At 42.2% G+C, this 22,818-nt stretch overlaps 2 pseudogenes; one reads left to right on the top strand and one right to left on the bottom strand.

The window, feature by feature from the left end:
* Positions 1-358: 358 nt before the first annotated feature.
* LOC147416549 (uncharacterized) lies at positions 359-1,246 on the top strand (annotated as a pseudogene).
* Positions 1,247-5,289: 4,043 nt separating this feature from the next.
* Positions 5,290-21,293, bottom strand: LOC147416548 (alcohol dehydrogenase class-3-like; annotated as a pseudogene).
* Between the last annotated feature and the right edge of the window lie 1,525 nt (positions 21,294-22,818).

The following is a 22,818-nucleotide window of genomic DNA, read 5'->3' as shown; positions in this document are numbered from 1 at the left end:
TGCAAAAGCACACTTCATCGGAGGAGACTACAACAAAGGATTAGAAGCATTCTAGCCAGACACCCAGAATGCTCCTAAGAAGTTTATTTAATACTTTGTATTTAGTTTTCACATTTATTTTCACACTTTCACACTTTTCACACTTAGTACTTTAGTACTAAGGTACCCAGACATTGTAACAGATTCACCACTTTTGTATCAGTTTGGTCTCATAGGTCATCCTGGCCTTTTGAAGACGTTAATATAACATTTCATTTCATTTCTCTCTCTCTCTCTCTCTCTCTCTCTATATATTATATATATATATATATATATATATATATGAATATATGATATCTCTGCACACATGTACACAACCACACACACATACGTGTATGTATGTATATATATGTGGTTTTTTGTGGACTTGGTATGAATGGCTGAAAGTGTTTGCTGCTGATCAGGGCGTGCGAAGAGCAGTTGGGAAGCAAGCAGAAGTTATCAACACTATCGTCGTTCGGACTGATTCGAAGCCCAGCACTGTATACCAGCAGTCTTTGGCCATCAACCAGCAAGCCGACCTGCAACCTGCTGAAGCATCAATGAAATCAGGCTCATATTCGAACCAACGGAGAAGCTCAACAATGGCCCCAATGTCAGATGAGCAACTCTTGAGTGAAAATAGTACAATAAATGACATACTAACCAAGGGAAGTTCATATCAAAGATCACAAAAGTTTGCTGAGACGGCAAAGAAACTTCCGAGTGTGGAGGCTGGGGATGTGAATGTGCAAGAGATTGGTGATTTAGATGGCTGGCGACACATTCCCCTGAAGGAGTCAGTGGGACACACCAAATTGGAAGTTTTTGTTGGAGCATTGTGGGGTATTATTTTGTACCCTGGCATTATCCAATTTTTTACTGGAATTCCCGTAGGAGGCTGAACCTTGCGTTCTTAGTGGCATTACGATGATCAACAAAGCTGAGGAGCTGTTATTAAGAAGATGCCATGAGGTTAATATTATTTATATAGTGGCATTTTATTTTTATCTTGCCCGATAAATTTGCATCTGCATCTGTCCACATTGCATATTCTTAATGTCTGTAAGGTTATAACAAATTCCCTTTGCTTTGCTTAGCTACGATATTGATCAAACAAAGGCAATGCCTGCACAGATTTGTCTTTTTGGCTTTCTAAAACAAGCCTTGGCAAAGAAGGGAGTTGGCATACTTCTGATTATTTAATTAATTTTTTTACTTACGGACCTACCTTTGCATGTGAAGTCTTGAAATTTTCCTCATTCCTTTATTTGGAACTTCCTTGTTGCCTTTTTTGTTTTTGTAATTTAGAAGCTGACGGGAGTTTGTCACCTTGTTAACCAGGAAGTAAGCACCATGTATTGACCAAATCTGCTCTCAAAGAAGGCACTACTTTTGTGTCCATTTACTTGCCGGTCCAAAAGCTAGTATGCCTACGTGTCGTGCTGGAAGGAAGCATCAATTCACCGTTTCTGATCAGATTTAGACAATGAGTCAATTGCTTATATAGTAAAAGAGAAGGCTACATTATATTCCATTAGGGTTAGTGCCAAATGTAGGCACTTGAGTAAGAGACTCGTTGAATAGATAGACCTTTTAGGTCTCTTGGAATTGTTCCTATGAAGTGAGAATTCTCAACTGTACTTCTCTTGTTCCATGTGGCATAGATTCATGGCATCCATTGACCATGTATTCTAGGTTTTTGCAGCCTTAGGTTTCTTCTCGAGTAGCATTCGACAAGCTCATGCAGCTGGGAAAGGTTAGAAATGTCTTGGCTTCATATAGAATGGTGTGAAGCATTAGTTTTGACAAGCATCTCCAGAATGCAGAAAGTTACAGTTATAGACTTGCAGCAGGCAAGGATTTTTGTTTTTTCTTGGCTAATTATGGTGTGCCTTTTCCCTAAGAGATGTATGTGTAATTGCTGGTCTCTCAACCCTCTAGGAAGTGGTGGTGGTGAGACATGCAAGAAACAAAATTTTGATTGCTAGTGCTCTTTGTGGCTGCAGTAAATGGGTATCTATCCTGGATGTGATGGTCTTAATTGTTTTCATCGATTGTTTTCGTATGCAAGTGGCATGTGGCAAGAAATGGTCATGAATGGGTATAGCATAGAATCATATGGAGCAACTTTTTGCAAGGGTGTGCAACCAATGTTGTGTTTTTCCATGGAAGTGTAACTCCTTGAGGTCACAAATTCAGAATGAAGGCAACTACTATGTTCTATGCAATACCTCTATCATGATTTGTTTGTGTATTTCATTTTGCATGTTCCTAGGGCCTTGGCTTGAGGTGTAGACATCACCAAATATGCATGATGCCTGATTAAGTCATGCTTACATTTTGTGGCATTTTGGTGGCATGCTACCATCAGTCTAAAGATTTGACATTATTTTGAACAATAAAAAATTGAACTAGTTTATATGCATAGAGAGATTTGGATGATGGGGAGGATGCCTCGCATCTTGCTGTCCTGAAGAGGACATCACCAAAAATTCCAAATTGTGCGAATTGTTGGCCTTCATACAAACTACCTAAGGGGACTTTGCTTTGATGCATGGCATTAGTTAAATGGAAGTGTGGGTACTTAAATTGAAATTCAAGGCAAGCATTCAAGTAACATATAGGCATGCTTCATGTGCTAATAATCAGCATCGCATGACCACAATTAAAGAAGCTAGAAGAACTAGTTGCAAACGCTTCATTCCATCCATCTCAAAACAGAAGGTACTATATCTTCCGATTTATGTTTTCACATTTTTGAACTTTTCACTTCTAACATATAATGAGTTCTTAATAGTTCCTAAATATAAGGGAACGAGGGTTGGCATAAGCCCAAACGTTCTTTTATCTTGGAATCATCACCTCCAATCATGATTGATTCTATCGCTTTGGATGGGTGACCATTTTCATTTTAGAGCTTGTTGATGTGGAAAAAACTTGTGCATAATATCGTTTTTCCTATGTTTTTGCATATGTGATGCTTTTGTTGTGATGAACATTCACAAGGTGATAATGGGAACCAAATCTTGATATCCTTTTCATGTATTTACTTCCAATATTCTAATTCTTAAGATCCATCACTCATTTTTTCCGTGTTTCTGCATAATGTGATGCTTTTGTGTGCATGAACATTTGATAGAGGGAACCAAATTCTTGATGGATTGCCTCCTCCTTTTTTTAAAATATTTCCTCATGTACATACTTCTAAATATTCTAATTTTTAAAATCCATCATTCTTTTTTTGTGTTTTTGTATAATGTGACGCTTTTGTTGTACATGAACATTCACAAGGTGATAGAGGGAACTATGGATTGCCTCCTCTTCTTTTATCTTTCCTCATGTACATACTTCTAAATATTCTAATTTTGAAATCCATTATGTGCTTCGGAAATGGCATTTGTTTTTGGACAAATGTAAATAAATGTTGCCTCATTGATTGTGTGTCCAAGAGTGCAATAAACATCTTCTTGCTACACAAAGGGATATGTTTGTAGGATATCAATGTTTTGTTGGTCGACTTTTGTCATGAGAAATGCAGTGAATTAAGACATTTGTTTCTTATATTGATCCTTGTTGGAACGGATGGTAATTCCGACTAAGGGACAAATTTATGACAAAAAGTATATGTGCCTACTCGGGTCTTCCATTCTTCAAGCCTAGTCATGGAAGGTTTTTAGTGCATCATCCTTGGGGGAGAAATGCTTCTTCACTACTACCGATCATTTGTCGGGTAGTTTGCACGTGTTCACATGAAATGCATGGATTGGAATTATTGATCTTTCTAGTTTTATGGGTTAGCATCACACACAACATTATTATTTTGCTTGCTTTGATTGTTTGTATTTGCTAAAGGCACATCAATATGAATTACCATTTGTCAAGTACGGATTGACTATTCACTACATCGATTTGTTCATTCTCCTTTGTACTTATCATGACATTTTGGCATATACTCATGATTTATCCTTGTCCCATAAATGGGTTCTATACAACGTGATTTTATTTTGTTGATCGTTTGTTCAATTACGCATTTGTATTTTAAGCATCGTATGGTAGCCACCAAACATTTGATGCAAAATCATGTTAGATAATTCACACAAGGTTTTGGATCTAAACTTCATGATTTCATATGTTCGTTTCGTAAAGGTGGTACATTATGATGCATCTTGTTTTAGAGCTTCCCAAGTCTTGGAATATGGGATGCTTAACGTGTCAAGGTCATCCACCTAGTGCACTACGTTATGTCATTGCAACACATCCAAGGTTGCCATGTAAGGGTAAACTCACCAAACAAGGCAATTTACAGAGCTTTTCTATGCCCAATGGCTGGTCTTTTGTGAGTTGAGACTTATGTTGTGACTCATTATGTTTTCAAAAAATACATTCGAGGGTGTCAATATAGTTATGATGCATTGTCAATATCTAGGATTGCCACTTGTTTTTGCAAAGTCACTTCCTTTGCTCCTTATCCATTGTGGTTGGCATTCTCATTCTTGGTTCAATTAAATTGTTCCTCTTGATCACTTAGTTTGACATCTTGGTTACCTGTTTTGACTAGTCTTGAATGTCAAATACATGTTCCACCTTCATTGTATACCAAGTGATTCACTTTCTCAATATAGCTTACATTCAATGTCATCTCCACATGTAGGCTTGCAATGCAAGGAACATTAATCACTTTATGTCGAAGGCCATAGATTCTTTATGATGAAGTGAATCTTATTGAAAGGGCTTGCATTTGCTTAGGAGAACTTTAGCGTGTTCACCTAAGACGCATTGATGCCTCAATAATTTTGATGTTAAGTACCTCTCAAAATTATTTACAACACTCGCTTGGAAGGCCTCTTTGCTACCTACATCTCTTCGACAACTAGGGACCAAAATGTTAGCAACCTTGTGTAGACACGAGAAAGTCCATGATTATATGGATCTCAATTTTGGAAAATCTTTCGGTTGCATTCTTGATATTGCATATGCCACCTATTTGATTTTGGCTTGTTTTGGCAGTGCTCTGTCCCCCCTTTTTGCATGACCTCCCGTCGCTAACTCCATTATCATACTAAAGCAATCGAGAGTATGCTTCGAAGACGCAAACTAAAAGGTCCATGAGGGAGGGTACGTGACTAAAAAGAAAAGTCAAGAGGTGGACCTCACAAGAGACAAGGTGGTAAGAGCAATAGCAACTTACATTGAAAAAAAAACAAGGAAGAGCTCACGAATCGAGTCAAAGAAAAAGGACCTCACAAGATGACTACGTAAGAGACAAGGTGGTAAGAGCATGGGCAACTTACATTGAAAACAAGCGCTCGTGAGTCGATTCAAAAAAAGGACTTAAGGACGAGCACATACCTATGCATGCCATAACTATAATCTCCTCTAGAAACAAGCCACATTGAAGGGAGTGACTAGGATTAGTCAAGCTACTCCAATAGCCTTTGGGTTGATGCTTCTGTCCTGATCAACAAAGGTGCAGAGCAGACACAACTCTTATGGCACTTAGGCAACTACATATCAATTTGCTGAGAGAATATTTGCTCAGGTAATATTATTTTCTACATATGAATCACGGCCCGGAGGCATTTGCCTGCTTCCAGGAGATCAAAAGCATGATTAATGTCATCAAGCTTGAAATTGTGGGTTACATACTCATCCAGCTTTATCTCCTGTTCACCATTACAACAATTGAAAGCAAACAGCAAACATCAGCTGGCTGAAAAGACCATTGGAAGAAGAAACAGAATAGCCTCTAAACATATGGCCTGTATTTTCTCTCAAAAAGCTCAACCCCATACCTTGTTCATGTAGGCATCTACCAGCTTGGGAACATCGGTTCTACTTTTGTAGCCTCCAAAAGCAGTTCCTTTCCACACTCTCCCAGTTACCAACTGAAAAGGCCTCGTGCTTATCTCCTGGCCTGATGCGGCCACTCCAACAATCACAGATGTTCCCCATCCCTTCGACATGTGCAGCAACTTAGTTTTGTACCACATTTACAAACTTACATAACACATCCATGCATCTACACCCACATGTGCTTGTTAGGCTAGATATGCACACACAAATGACACCACAACAAGGTATTCGCCGATGTCTGCTTGTATTCACATGGTAATGCTCACTGTCCAAATGCACCCATGCAACACACACATGTGCAGACATAAAATTGTGCATATGCATAACCAATACACCATAAAACACACAATGAGCAAACCCAGTTGTACGTGCATGCCCGTGCCATGGTATCTATTTGGATACAGGTTACCTTACTTTATGTACAGAGACAAGGATTAAGGTGTACGAGGCATATATTTAAGCGATTATAAACAGATTGACGGGATGAACTGATCTAACTATTTGTGCACATACGGAGTCGTATATAAGTTTGGTGTAAAAAATTTCCACAGGAATTCAGTATTAAGGGATTAGATACATGCATATTCCCAACCATACACAATTCCTTCTATGATTTTCCAGAGAGACAATTTTAGATATTTGAGCATTTATTCTTGATCTTTACACACTAGATTCCTCAAATTTAGGCGGAACATTTCCTTTTTCTCTTCCTCCTAACCAGCACTACTGAGTTTTCAAGCGGCACAATTGTAAGCTGAGACACTTTTCCAAACAGTAACTTGAGCAGTTTGGCACAGCTTTTCAAACAAAAACTTTTAACAAATTTTGATTTGGAAGAGCAAAAGGATACTTTGATGCAAGATTCCAGTGCTGCACGCATTACTGCTACATTCCCAATGCACTCAAAGCTGTAGTCTACACCACCATCTGTTAGATCCACAAGAACCTGCACATGAAGGCTAGCTCAGAATTAATATCTTGAACTACGACTTGGCACATATGACTCGGGCGATCGCACCTCTTGTATAGGTTTAGCATGATCCTTAGGGTTTACAAACTCTGTTGCACCAAACGTTGTTGCTACAGTAGACATAAGATCCATGAGATTAGACAGATGCAAGCTCAGAAATCAGGGAAAGAGAGACAGAAAAACAAATAAACTACATTCACATTTGGTGAATCATAGCTTCTCAAATTTTTGAATCGTACAAACAAGATCAACAGGCAATGTTTACATATAAGAAGGATATGCTAGACAAAATGGCACTGGACCAAAACTTCCATGATACACCAAATCGAGGCACTTTTGGTACATACATACAAAGCTTGAAACTCTTCAAAACCAATAAGACCGTAAGGCATGAATACATTAAAAGTTAACACAGAAACTGAAATAAAATTCTATGAGAGCACTAAGTTGTAGAATGCTAGGGAAGCCTGAATATTCATAAGTTAACATCATGTTGACTTCACTTCACATTCTCCAGTAAACAAACTATAAGAGCCAAAGAGAGGTTATTATCAGTGGACTAGGACCTGGCCCTATGATGTTATAGAAGACATACACACACAAGGCTAAAATACAATGAGTCTCATAGAGGTGGTTGGGGGGGATTGGGGGGGGGGGAGGGGGTTTGCCAAATGCGTTTTGAGCTAGTTTTAAGTCTGCATGAACTTTGTGAACTTCAGGCTAGGCTCTTGGAAATTACCAACTTCATATTTTGATGCATTTGTGTCTATTCCAATGATCCTCGTTGCTCCAGCCTTTTTGGCTCCTTCACAAACCTGCACAAATATGCACCACCTTGCCGACCAATTCCTTTTGAGCAGTACATAAGAGCTGCATTGACCAGAGCCCTACCGCAAGACCAACAGTACCCAAGCCAAAAACTGCAACTGTTGAGCCAGCCTCCACCTTAGCGGCGTTTGAAAACTGCGCCTAGTCCTGTGGGAATGCCACAGCCCAGAAGGCACACTTTGTCCAAAGGAGCTGCAGGATTGATTTTAGCGACTGACACATCATGCACTACTGTGTACTCACTGAACGTTGATGTTCCCATGAAATGATAGATCGGTGCACCATTCAAAGAGAACCTAGAGGTCTTATCTGATAACATGACTCCGACACCAGTAGCTGATCTTACTTTCCCGCATAGATTTGTCTTTCCAGATGTACAAGCTCTGCACTCCCTGCACTCTGCTTGGTAGCATGGAATAACATGATCACCTGGCTTCAGTTCTGTTACACCATCTCCAACACTCTCGATAATCCTGCTAAGCAAGCCCTGAATTAAGTATTGATACTGTTTTTAAACAAAAAATGGTCAAAGAGTCCGAGCAATCAATCACTTACATTGACATCAGGGGTCACTTTACTAAAACATGAGCACAATGGGTTTCTGCATATGAGCTGAGACAAGAGGGAGTGAGCTTTCCATTTGTGATAACGCATAATCAAAGTAAATAATTCGACTTCTTTCCTTTCTTTTGAGGAAGAAAGAGCCCTATTATAATGTCCAATAAAGTCCTCTAGGAGGTTAGCCTAAGACTAAGGAACACAACCAAGCTGAGGGATGTGCATCGAAAGTACTGTTATGCCTAAAGAAGAGTCTGATATGAAGTTAGTTACAGGGAATGGCTATTTTCAGGTCCCCGTTCCCCATTCCCATGCCAATTTCCCGTTCCGGATTGCTATGGACCAATCAGGTTGAAAGTAATGGCACTCCAATCTCTCTATGACTAGTCTAAAAAATATGGTAGTCCGCTTCCATGATGAGAGAAACTGAAACACCCCTAGTTAGCTGCCATCAGAGAGCTTACAGATGCTGCACAGTATGGGTCAGCTCCTCCAACCAAATCATAGCCAGCCTGTCTGCAGATTCATCAGATGCTGCAGAGTGTGGGTCAGCTGCCCCGACCAAATCATAGCCAGCATGTCTGCAGTGGAGGAAGGATTTAAACACAAACATGCACACAGCCACCCTTCCAAATGCAACATGAAGCATTAGTATTACGAGAGGAAGATCAGATCTGTGGGCTGCTGTGTATGTCAGAAGCAAATTAAATAAACCCTGGAAGTGCTCAGATGGTGCCAGCGGGAAGAACGGGTCCACATCTCCCCTTCAAATATAAGATGGGGATCCAAAACAAAGGGGGATCTCTAGCTTGAAGAGCCACTCTAGTTGGAAAAACCCAAGCAGGACACCAAAACCATGTGTGCTTGCAGACAGCACCAAAGGCAATGTTTTAACTCCACACTAGCCAATGACACTGCTACTAGGTGCGACATGACATTCTCATAGCCCGACTGCTAACTCCAAGGCCAGCTTGTGCAACCATCCACATAAAGTAGACCACTCACCAAGGAACATGCGCCCTCTCAAATGTGACTCCAAAAAGCCAAGACGAGTGCATGAAATAATTCGCCATGTAGCCAGGCACACAAGAGGGTGGGCTGAATACACTGCAATGTAGCAAAATATCAACCCGCATTGCATACTCAACACAGGATAAATGAGAGCTTAGATCCTGCCAGGAAGGCCATGACCATTTCCCTAGGTCCTAGGACAGCTGATGTCACCTGGAGGTGTATTTTTCCTGTTGCTTTCTTACTACATATATTTAATTATTTTATTTCTTACTTGTTTCCCCCGGAACCCTTGAAAAGGTGCAAGTGGACATTGCATGGCCAGTGTGAAACGACTGCGGCCGAACGGGTTTCTCACATCGGGAGTCTAGGTCGGTCAGTCTGGGACTAGTCGGGCCAATAAGCACTGAATTCTGATGAGTATGGAAGTTTGTGTGCGCCAGATGGAATAAGGGCCACTTGGCAAGTCACTTATAACTTTATAAGTCAGTGGGAACTAGAAAATTAACTCAAAAGGGGCAAACTGGACACATGGCGGCTTCTCGGGAATTTGCCAGATCCAGCATGAAGAGGGGGCGCCCAATTTGAGAGAGGACGCTGATTTTTGCACAAGTGAATCTACAGTGTGTGTGTGTGTGTGTGTGAGTAGTGGGTGCAGGTTTACAGCTTTAATGGAAAGCTTACCTTCTCCTTTGCTCTATGTAGCGCGACGATTTGCTCTCGCGCATCTCTCTCTCCCCTTCGCACATATCGTAATGCCCCACTAGTTGGGCTATTCAGACGATCATGTACAGTCGTGTGGGTTTTATGCACGTTTGCTAAGGCAAGAGCCTTCTGAACAGGAGCCGGATTAGCTAATTGCTAATCCCCCACAGGTACGCACAGCCCCATCGCGAAGGAACGCGGATTTGGAGAGTTTTCTCGCGTGAAAACTCCTCCAAATCACAGGACAACTGTCCCATTGCGTGCGGGAGGTCTTGGGGAGCGTGTTGATGTGTTAGCTCCGTCCGAAACAACCCAAAACAGAGAAATACAGCCTGCTGTGTAAAATTGCAAGTTTTGGGTTTTGCTCCTAAAGTGCACCAGAACTTCATAGAAGCTTCGGGGAAGCTAGAGTGTGGTTGTACAGGCGTTCGGGAACTTTTTAGAGGCTGTAACAGTGAAAAACAGTGCTCTGCGTTTTCTCGCCAGCCTACAGAAAAGCTCCAGAATCGCATGGGAAGTCACCCCGGACTTGTGTTTTTGGTCTATAAAAGTTATACTGCCGCTATGCTGTCGAAATTGGGCCAAATTCTGAAATTTCAGCCCTAGACAGGTTTGAACAGCTTGCGAAGTTGCTTGGGGATTTCCCATCTCAATCAAATAAAGAAATACCGCAAGGGGCGCAAATTTTTGGGGCCAACAGGATGTCGGTCATCGTTGCGCACGGCATTCTAGCCGTTGGACGCTAGTGTTGAGTCTCTCTCTTTTCCAATGTGTAATTAACAGGTTGTAGATTTGGTACCGCCCTTTACTATGTACAAGCCGGTTATATGGTTCCATCGATGGGATAAGACACTTTTTCCTCAACGACTGCGCCGTGGATTGTTGTGGGTGAAAGGATACAGAGTTAAGCACTATGGCAGAAAGGAGAGACGAAGGTTCTGAAAAGGAAGCATCCTCTTACAGTGGGCAAGAGGAGCAAAGGGTTGTTGACAAAGGGAAGCGATCCATGGAGCCGGAGGATGAGGATCTTTTGTTCAAAGCTCGATTTATGAAGATCATGGATATCTTCGAGCGAATGGCTCAGAATCTGAAGTTACAGAAGTACTTACAGGCTCCTAAACGAGATGTCTCTCCCCTACCACCTGAAAAAGAGGGATCACATGCAGAGGGGTCTCATGACACTCATGGAAAGGCTCCTGTGGAAGAGCAGCAGCAGGTGGTGAAGACACCCAATGTGTCTACAGGTCCAAAAGAACATGTGGTATCTGGACATGAGGATGTGAATGGTCAAGGCAATAATGAACAAGCCGTTCGACAGACCATTCCACCTTTACTTCATATCCTGGTTACTTTGGTGGTGGTTCAGTGTTTCAGGCTATGGCTGGACCATCCACAGGTTTACAAGGATACATACCAGGAAATGTGTTTGGGGCAATGCAACCAGGTGCGGTTAACCCTATGTACGGGAACATAGGTGTTCAACCAGGTTTTCAGGGTGCCTATGGCAATTTTGGGATGCTTGGAACTCATTTTGGCATGGCTGGTTTTTTACAGCAAAATGCTCAGAACCTTGGTAAAACAGGTGATATGAGTGCTGGAATGCTTAACCAAGAAGTACCACTTCTTAAAGCACCTGTTGATGATAATGTGGTTACTACGAGCCAGCCAAAGGAATACAAGGAAGGCGGGGCAGCCGTGAAGTTTGACACTTTTAATGGCACACAGGACAAAATGAAGGCCTTGACCTTCATACAGCAATTTAATGCGGCATATGAAGGAGGAAACTTCACAGAGTCTTCCAAGATACGCAAGGCTGCCACCTTTTTGAAGGGTAATGCGTTGAGATGGTGGACCACATTGTTAAATCAGGGCCAAGCACCTACAACATGGGTTCAGTTTAAATAGATATTTGCTCCTGCGTGGCTCACAAACACTTTCGAGGTGGATGTGATCACGGCATGGTATGATTTGAATGCGTCAAATTGTGCAAATCTGGAAGAGTACAATCAGAAATTTTGCCTTGTTACCCATAAGCTCTTATAGGTTTGTACCATTGATAGAAGAGATTGAAAGGTACTGTTGTGGATTGCCAAAAGAAATCAGGGACTACTGTACGAAGACCAATGTCATCAACATTATGCAGTTGATTGAGAATGCGACAGTGGCCAATAACTTGTGGCAGGGTAAATTCAGTGTATTTAAAGGCAGCAACAAGGAGTCCCAGGGCAAGCAATTTTCAGCGAAGGGCAATGTCACAACAACTCTCACTGTACCACCTTTCAAGAAAAAGCCTTTCGGAGGACAAAGGCAGTTTAAAGCTTCTTCTGTGCAAAGCCAAGGGAAGAAAAGGCATTTTTCTGGAAAGACATTTGAGGAGAGGAAAGCTCTTAGAGAGGCCAAGAAATACTACATTTGTGAAGAGAAGGGACGTCTTGCTAATGAATGTCCGCAAAGTAAGTCACAGGATAAGGATGACACGTCAGACCATAAAGGGAAGAAGCCAAAGCCAAGTGCAGAACTTGTCCAAGATTTGGTTGGTGATCAACCAAACATAGATGCCACAGAATTGTGCAGAGCATGGGGCAAAGTTAGAGACCAAACAGTGCTCGTTTTCTTTGATCCAGGAGCCCGTGCAAATTTCATATCACCAAAATTGGCATCAAAGTTGGGCATTCGTGCAGAGGAGATGGGTATGACAGGTGAGGCAGGTTTGGCATGCCCAGGTCATTCAGAGCCTGTTACTCCCATTTTGGGGAAGCTCCGTCTGCACATTCAGAGTTATGTGGATGCGGAAGAATTCCATATTATGCCACTTGAGGGCTGTGATGTGTTATTGGGTATCCCATGGTGTTACAGGTTGCAAACCATGGTGGATACTTACAACAAAAAAATTACCCTTGTACATAGAGGAAAGACTCATGTCCTTGATGTAAAGCTTAAAGGCGAGTCTGTTCCAGTTGTTTCTGCTTCTACTATTTCATCTGTAATAAAGAATCATCTTTCTGCATACTTGATCTCTGCAAAAGAAGTACCTGAAGTTGTATCTAATTTGTCTACTTTAGATAAAGATAGGTCAACTTTTTTGAGTGGTTTTGGTGATTGTTTTTCGGACTCTTTGCCCAATGGGAGTTACCTCCAGAGAGACCTAAGGATCATACCATAGATCTTGTGCCAGGTTCTAGTCCACCGAATAGACCACCATACAGGGTTAGTGCAGCCCAACAGAAAGAGATTATGAGTCAGGTCAACGAGCTTTTAGAGAAGGGGCTGATTCAGCTCAGTTCATCCCCTTTTTGTTCGCCTGTACTCCTAGTGCAAAAGAAGGATGGTTCATGGCGCATGTGCATTGACTATCGCGCCTTGAATAAAAATACCATCAAGAATAGGTTCCCCATACCGAGGATAGATGACATCCTTGACCAGCTTGAGGGAGCATCATTGTTTACAAGGATAGATCTAAAGAGTGGGTACCACCAGATATGCATTAGGCTAGAAGATGTCCATAAGACTGCGTTCAGGACAACATTTGGTCTCGATGAGTTTCTTGTTATGCTATTTGGTCTCGCAAATGCTCCTGCCACATTTAATAGAATGATGGACATAATTTTTAGACCACATAGAAACTTCGTGGGTACCTTCTTTGATGACATGATTGTACGGCCAAAGGTTAGTAATTGGGCATCGTGGAATTGATGCGACAATGAAAGGGGTTGAGGCATTCTTCAATTGGCAAGCTTTGCGTCAAGATGTTGACCCATTTGTAAAATCATGTTAGTTTGCCAAAAAGTCAAATTTGATAGGCAAAAGAAACTGGGATTGTTGTAGCCATTTCCGATCCCTGATAGGCCATGGGAAAGCATAGCAATGGACTTTTATCTTTGATCTTCCAAGGACGCAAACAGGCAATGATGGGATTTGGACTATCATTTGTAGGTTCAGTAAGGCCCATTTCATTCCTATTAGGAAGAAGATAAAGCCAGAACACATGATCAAGATATTCATGAGTAATATCCTTAAGTATCAAGGGATGCCTCAATCAATTGTCAGTAACAAGGATCCACGTATGACGAGTCTTTTCTGGAAGGCATTGTTTGAGAACATGGGCACTACGCTAAAGTTCTCTTCTTCGTTTCATCCACAAACTGATGGACACTCAGAAGAGGCAAATTCTATTGTCCTAGATCTGCTCAAATGTTATGTGTCAAAGCACAAGGCAACTTGGGAACACCATCTTCCATTGGTTGAATATGCTTATAATAACACGGTGCATACGTCAACAGGTAAGGCACCATTTGAGATAGTGGAAGGAGGGAAGAAAGTCCCGCCTATTTTGTAGACTAAGGACAAGATATTTGAGGCAAACAAGTATGTGCAAGATATGGATGAAACATACAGGAAGATAAAGATTGCTCTTGAGAAGACTCGGGGTAAGCAAAAGAAAGTTGCTGATCGTCACCTGGTGAACTTGTATTTTCACTTGGTGATTGGGTGCTTTTGTGCTTTGAAAAGGCCAGGTTAAGGAAAAGGAAAGGCAAGGAACGTTTGTTTCCTAAGCTCAGTATGTGATATTATGGTCCTTTTCAGATTTCAGAAAAGGTCAGTGATGTAGCTTACAGGTTGAAGCTACCAGAAGGCTGGAAAATACATAATACTTTTCATGTCAGCCTTCTAAGGCCCTTTGTTGGTGATGTGCCAGAGAATATGCCTGACGAGGAACAGCCCGAAGTGGAAGAATTGGATGAGATTCTTGTTCCTAAACAGATATTGGCACATAAGGAAAGGTTAGAGGAAAGGTTGCAAGACGCTACTTGGTGAAGTTCAAGAACTATCCATCACTGGATGCTAAATGGACGGAAGAGTCTGAATTGGTTGATTCACCTCAACTATTGCAACTATATCTTGAAGCCTTTCAAATGGAACCCACAGTGACTTGATGTAGCTCTATGGCGCAATGTGAGAGCATGGTTCATGATGCTCAAAAGAGTAGTTAAGCAATTGTATCTACTCTTTCCATACAGAATTTGGCTAGAGAAGTTTTTGCTTGAGAGTACACTAGAAGACTTCTATGCTTGATATATATGTGGTGGGATTGTTTAATCGTCCAACGCTACATTTCCGGAAGCATATATATCTTGGATTCCCATCATAGAATATATGTGTTATCAAGAGATAACAGCATGTATTATTGGCATGCAAGCGAGGTCGCTTGCAGTATTTCAAGGATGGGGTGTGTCACCAGGAGGTGTATTTTTCCTGTTGCTCTCTCTAAATATGTACTACATATATTTATTTATTTTATTTCTTACTTGTTTTCCCCGGAACCCTTGAAAAGGTGCAAGTGGACATTGCATGGCCAGTGTGAAACGGCTGCGGCCGAACGGGTTTCTCACATCGAGAGTCTAGGTCGGTCAGTCTGGGACTGGTCGGGCCAATTAGCACTGAATTCTAATGAGTATGGAAGTTTGTGTGCGCCAAACGGAATTAGGGCCACTCAGCAAGTCACTTATAACTTTATAAGTTAGTGGGAACTAGAAAATTAACTCAAAAGGGGCAAACTGGACACATGGCAGCTGCTGGTGAATTTGTCAGATCCAACATGAAGAGGGGCTGCCCAATTTGAGAGAGGAGGCTGATGTTTGCACAAGTGAATCTACAGTGTGTGTGTGTGTGTGTGAGTAGCGGGTGCAGATTTACAGCTTTAATGGAAAGCTTGCCTTCTCCTTTGCTCTATATAGCGCGACGATTTGCTCTCGCGCGTCTCTCTCTCCCCTTTGCACATATCGTAATGTCCCGCTAGTTGGGCTATTTAGATGATCATGTACAATCGTGTGGATTTTATGCGCGTTTGCTAAGGCAAGAGCCTTCTGAACAGGAACCAAATTAGCTAATTGCTAATTCCCCACAGGTACGCCTAGCCCCATCGCGAAGGAACGCGGATTTGGAAAGTTTTCTCGCGTGAAAACTCCTCCAAATCATAGGACAACTGTCCCATTGCGTGCGGGAGGTCTTGGGGAGCGTGTTGATGCGTTAGCTCTGTCTGAAAAAGAGAAATACAGCCTGCTGTGTAAAATTGCAGGTTTTGGGTTTTGCTCCTAAAGTGCACCAGAACTTCACAGAAGCTTCGGGGAAGCTAGAGTGTGGTTGTACAGGTGTTTGGGAACTTTTTAGGGGCTGTAACAGTGAGAAACAGCGCTGTGCGTTCTCTCACCAGCCCACAGAAAAGCTCCAGAATCGCATGGGAAGTCACCCCGGACTTGTGTTTTTGGTCTATACACATTATACTGCCATTATGCTGTCGAAATTGGGCCAAATTCTGAAATTACAGCCCTAGACAGGTTTGGACAGCTTGTAAAGTTGCTAGGGGATTCCTCTTCTCAATCAAATAAAGAAATAGCGCAAGGGGCGCCAATTTTTGGGGCCAACAGGGTGTCAGTCATCGTTGCGCACGGCATTCTAGCCGCTGGACGCAAGTGTTGAGTCTCTCTCTTTTCCATCAGTACTCTGTGTGTAATTAACAGGTTGTAGATTTGGTACCGCCCTTTACTGTGTACAGGCTGGTTATAGCTGATATATTGGCCATCCCTCCCAGATTCATAAACTCTGGAGAGTCGCAACTACACGATGTCTTGAAGGCAGATATTGTCAGAAAAGGCAGCGGGAGATGTGGCGATGACACAGACTAGCCTCCAATCTGGTGGACACCTCAACCCCCTGTAGAATCCTCTGCCACAAGAGAACAATTGCAATGCCATTCACAAATACAAGGTAATAGTAGAGAAGAGGGATCACACAGATATATAGAGAGTAGATACCTGAGGAAGAAATGTTTTTTTTTTTTGGGTGGGGGGATATAGAGAGGGAGAGAGCTTTATTGACGTCTTCTAGAGGCCGAAGTCGGCTATGAGACAGAACGATGTACATGTATGTGTCCTCTAGGTATCTAGGAAAAAAAAACTATTTAAATTAAACATGCTACAAAATAAAATAGACTCACACAAGGGTGCGTATACATGGGTATGAAAGATGAGGGATGAGGGGATGTAGCTGTGACTTTGATGGATGTGAAGCTGTACGTATAGGGCACTTTGGGGGGGAGGGGGGATGGTTCAAATATTACAAGATTTCCTTTCCATTGTTTGTTTCTAATCTTGCTTGAAAAGTTACAATACATTCAGTGCAAGTAAGAGAGAGACAAAACATCCTTTAGAAGTCAAAAAAGGAGGGAGAGAGAGAGAGAGAGAGAGAGAGAGAGAGAGAGAGAAGGCCCATAATGGAAAGGTAAGAGTTGCCATGGATGCTCCAAGGTAATCAAAGAGTAGACCGAGAGAGAGAAACAGTCATTTGCAAGAAAACACAAACCAAGAAGTGAGAACGAGGAAAGCATTAGGATGGATTATAGCACGTAAGTAAGCTATGCAAATTATGGCCCTTGATCCAACAAATGGTAGGTCTAGGAAGGGTGGAGAGGATAAGGAAGTTTCTAGCGTGCATGTGCAATGAGGTTTTTAATTTCCATGGAGGGATCAATTCTCTTAGTTTCAGGTGAAAAAAGGAGTTTCATGACAATGGAGGGAGCCTTTGCTATGAAGGTTTTGGAGGTCAAGAGGGATTCCTTCTCTTGACAGAACATGGAGTGGAAAATTTTGAGGAGAAAAGATCTTGGATAACCCTGCACTCTAATTCTACTAAAAAAGAGACTTCGAAATTCGAGGTAACTCTCCAATGAGCTCTCTCTAATTATGTATCTCTTTAATTCCGCTCTAATAAAGGCCACGTTTTGAGAGGTGAGGTGGGTAGGTATATCAATTACAATGGTTTTGGTAGCATTTGGAGTCAACAAGCTCAATGTTAAAAAATAGAGCCCCTTGATGTCAAGGACGATGACGAAATAGTCCAAGGTAGAGGGAATAATTGTGATGGGTTCTTCTGAGGGTTCTCTATAGGAATTATGGCAAAGAAAAATGCAGAGTACACCACTATAACATTGAAGCCCATTGCAATCCCCTTGATTTGCTTTCAAGTCGTATCCTTGAAGGAAATGTAGTGTTGCAAAAGGATACGGGAAGCTGAAAAGATAATGAAGCTTGTTATAGGCTTGAACACTCCAAGCGAGAAATCAATAGCAACACACGAGCAGAAACTGCAAAATCATTGAACTTGACGTGAGAGAGAGAGAGAGAGAGAGAGAGAGAGAGAGAGAGAGAGAGAGGGAGAGAGAGAGAGAGAGAGAGAGAGAGAGAGAGAGAGAGAGAGAGAGAGAAATGAAATGTTATATTAACGTCTTCAAAAGGCCAAAGTGACCTATGAGACCAGAAAGTTACGATGTGGTGGATCTAATACAAAGTCAAAGTAACAAAATAAACTAACTAACAACAAAACAAAACAAAAATACTATTGAATCTTCAGCTGCTCGATGTGAACTAAGCAAAGTAAGCAGCTGGCTGGGATAGCTAAATAGCTAAATCACAAGAGATCCAGCATTGGTCGTTGGCGGATCTCATCAATCTCCTCCATGGTCAGTAGTTTGACCGGGCGTCGTGCATGTTTGGCCAAAGTGATCCAAATCTTTTGATGCAGCCTCCGTCGATGTTGTGTAGTCTTCCGCAGTCGTGGGCGTCTGTCTGGATCTCCCCAGCTCAATCGTTCGGTCGATCAGTGTGCCTCTGGTGCGAGACGAATATGAGCTTTGTTGTGGGAGTAGCTCCTCCGGCTGCCTAGTGTCTGCTCTAAAGAAATCTGTGATCCGTCTCTGAGACTGGCTAGCCTCTCCTCTCATCAGGCTATCTCTGTGTCTGCGCAGCTCGAGCAGGAACAAACCCAGGCATCTCTTACGCTCGTACCCCATGACTCTGGAGAGTGGTCCAAAAGCTTCTCTAAACAAGCAATGTAAGCGGCCTCGTATCTCGGAGTAGACGGGGCAACGGCATGTATAGTGCAACTCTGTCTCAGGCTCCAGATCACACAAGGGGCATGTCCTAAAGGTGGGTGTCCATGTATCTAGATCTCGTCACAAAACCATCCTCTGTAAGCGAGAAGATGCTCTTTGTAGAAAGCCATCTTTGTGCCCAGCTCTTGTGCTGGCTGTATCCATGTCTTCCTGGTGTCTAGCTGAGTCAAGTCCTGGCGGATGAGCATGGTGATCTCGCATTGTGTAAGAGTGAGAGATGGTGCATCCAGTGAGTACTGGAGGGGTGGCAACTTGTCAATGTTGAACCCATGCGCCTGAAACCATGATGTCATCTCCCCATACCAGCATGCTGTATCTCCCTGCATGGCTAACTGTAGAGAGAGAGAGAGAGAGAGAGAGAGAGAGAGAGAGAGAGATGCAATGAAATGTTATATTAACGTCTTCAAAAGGCCAAAATGACCTATGAGACCAATTTGTTACAAAATAGTGAATCTGATACCATGTCTGGGTACAAAAGAAACTAGAACAAAAACACTATTGCTACAAGCTGGAACTATGTGAATGTGAAACAATGACAGAATGGGGGGTGGAGAAATGGTAAGGATCCATCCTCATCTGCATTATGGGAGTATAACTCGAATCCTCTGTTGTAGTCTCCGTCTATGTTGTGTAGCTCCTCTCCTCAGTCGTGGTCGTTTGGATCTCCGTAGCTCTGGGCCAAGCTCTACGGTGGTGGCTCTTCCCAATAAAGTGTCTCTATGTTTGTGTAACTCAAGTAGATTTAGTCCAAGACATTTCTGATCCTCATAACTCATGACCCTAGATAAAGGACCAAAACCCTCTCTAAATAGGCAGTGGAAATGGCCCCGTATCTCATAGTACACTGTGCAATGACATATGTAATGTAACTCTATCTCCGACTCTTTTCCACGGCCCCGTATCTCATAGTACACTGTGTAATGACATATGTAATGTAACTCTGTCTCTTGCTCTATCTTGCATAAGCGGCATAACCTGTTGTCTGCTGGTATCCCTTTGAATCTGCCAGTCTCAATCTCGAGATGATGTGAGGATGTGCGTATCTGACCAATGGCACAACGCAAACCATGGAACATATGTGTGTCCATGTAGCTGGGTCGAAGGAATATACCTGAAACACTTCAAACACAATATCATAGGCACATATGTTACTTGTCAAGTGACTGGGAAAAGACTATGCTTCGTAAACGATTGCGCATGGAATGCACATGAACAATGTGACGGAGTGTCAAACCGTTCACCAAGTACATGCAAAAAATGTAATCTAAACTTGACTTTTCGACCTAAAACTGTCGAATGTGGCAAACCACCTTTGCACACAGTCGTTTGATTGGTCATTTGACCATGTACATTTCCTTTTGGTAAACAATATGATTGCACATTACAGAAAGAGAGAGAGAGAGAGAGAGAGAGAGAGAGAGAGAGAGAGAGACCAAATGTCCACACACAGACACGCGCACGCATGTGTGAACCCACACACATACAAAGACACACCCTACCTTCATAAGTTGAGTTAATTTTTACTTGCATATGCTGAGAAGAGTCAGAGAAAGATAGGTTAACCCACAAATACTGCATGCAAATTTACAGTTTACTAAACTGGTTTTTAAGTGTCTATCACGTACCCAGCAGCTTCATGCCCCAAAATACATGGGAATAGGCCCTCCGGATCCTACATGCACAACCATCAATGTGCTCAATACATTAGATACACCGTGGTTTCATGAAAAGTCATAAACTGATAAATTATTCAAATACATACCACAAGACTTCCACAAAAACCATGCTTCATAGTATAGTGAAGTACCTTACCACTTAAAGTGTAAAAGTCGGTGTGACACAAAGCCGTATTTACAATCTTTACACGAACTTCACCACTCTGCAAACAGATCAGTTTATAGAGATGATTGTTGCATTCATAAAGGTCTTAGATGAAGGAAAGAAAGCCTCAACTAAATGTCCTTGTAGTGAGACATCAGACAAACATATTGTCAACACGAGAAAGCGCCAATAGTACAAAAGAAACAAGATTTCTTCATGTTGCATGCTTCAGCCAGACTCCAGTAAAGAAGACCACAAATGCACTAAGCGCTGTCATTAAAAAAAGGACACTTTTCACCTTGCATTTTCATTCAGTGAACAAAGAACACCTACATTTGGAGGTGCGACTTGGATATTTTCAATCTGCAAGGGCTTGGAAGGCTCATAGGCAACAGCAGCTGCACAAAAAAATGAAGGTAAAACTATGTCAGCATACAGCTTGGTAGCATTTTAGCAGCCATACAAAACTTTGACATTGAAACAGATTCATCCTTAGGCCTTGAATGTAAATAACTGCAAACCAGGATAATCTGGATGAGGCTCACACAGGATACATGCGAGCATAGTTATAATACAGGAAAATATCTCCTCCTGTTTTAAAAGATCCCTATGTTAACAAAGAGGCAAGAGCGTTAAGTCCGAAAATTATTATCTTAAAAGTGCTCATAAGAAGGCACAATGAACAGGATTATACTGTCCACTAGCAACTGAAAATGAAAAAATTAATTTCAAATAGCGATTTGAATCTGCATGGAGGCAGTGCAAACCAGCTATAATAACTTCTCATATCAAACACTTGCCTCAAGTCAAATTTTGTTAACACCTGATGTTAGCTCTTAGCCCGTTGGCTGCAGGCTCCTAGGTTTGGGGGGTGAGCCCACATTGGCTCTATGGCTGGGAAGTGAGTCTGATGTCCGCTTATATGCTTGTTATGTGTGCATTTGGCTTGTGTCATGTCTTGTTGCAGAGTGGATCCTGGCGAGGGACTAACACATGTAGTTTTAGATAGTCATGAAGATCCTATAGACATCGATCACCTTCCTCTTTTATGCTTAATCCCCAAGCAACAAAGTGTTAATGAGCTTATTAGCAATAGTGCTACATGCATAGCTCAAATCCAGGCTCAGCTGAACAGCCTTCTCCACCAACCTGGACCTAGTGAATAGTGAATTCCATAATTTTCAAAGGGGCACGTTCTAGGAGCCCGTCATCTTTGTAAACATGCCACTTTTGCATATAGGTGAGCCGAACAAGTACGTATAGCAAGACTACTAGCTCTAATTATGAAGATAAGAAAATTGTAGTGTCCACCCAAAACAAAACAAGCTTCCCACAAGTCAAGAATGAAGTGTAGTATTCATCATTGCAATCGTTGTTGATATTATTGATCGTATTATTAGAGAGAAGCAAGAAATGCAATGCCCAAAACCAAAAAGTGCAGCGAGTTGAGGTTTATGACAATCATGCACCATTGTAAGAAGCCTGTGGGGCAGCAAGGGTTAACAATGAATCCTCCTAAAAGGTGCTATCAGTGCTCCGGTATCTCCCATAGGCAGATTATAGGGAGTGGGAGCTGTTTTGTGGCTGTGACTGGCCATATGAAAGGTAGTTTTCTCAAGCATGGCTGTGTCAATCCCTTGTGTAACCCCAGACGTGTGTTGGCTAGGCTGCCTGGTATCTTGACACTTGCACTCTTTTTGTGCCTCGACACGGCACTCTGTTGATTGACTTTTTCAGCCAACTTCCCACTCTATCATGTCATGGGTGTCATATAGAGGACTTATGGAGGGCCATATATGACAACCCCCCCCCCCCCCCCCCCCCCCCCCGCACCTCAAAAAACACGTGACATGATTCATGACGTGAACTTTCAATCATGCTTTGATTCACCATTGAGAGATTAACAAGAGAGTCTCTAGAGGAGGTTGTGGGTCACATGCTGGTGATGTGGCATGGCCCTATGGGGTTAAGGGCCATTAAAACCCTAACATGGACAACCGGCCGAGAAGTGCCAACGTGGCACAATACGGACACCCGTAATCTACTGAACCTGTTGAAGTGGCGTACTCTACGGATTTTTGCACTCTGCGGAAGATTAGGGTAG

The sequence above is a fragment of the Adiantum capillus-veneris genome, unplaced genomic scaffold, assembly GCF_014529385.1.
Source record: "Adiantum capillus-veneris isolate H3 unplaced genomic scaffold, ASM1452938v2 Hic_scaffold_831, whole genome shotgun sequence".
In the NCBI taxonomy this organism is placed as follows: Eukaryota; Viridiplantae; Streptophyta; class Polypodiopsida; order Polypodiales; family Pteridaceae; genus Adiantum; species Adiantum capillus-veneris.
This window is presented reverse-complemented; position numbering and strand designations above follow the sequence as displayed.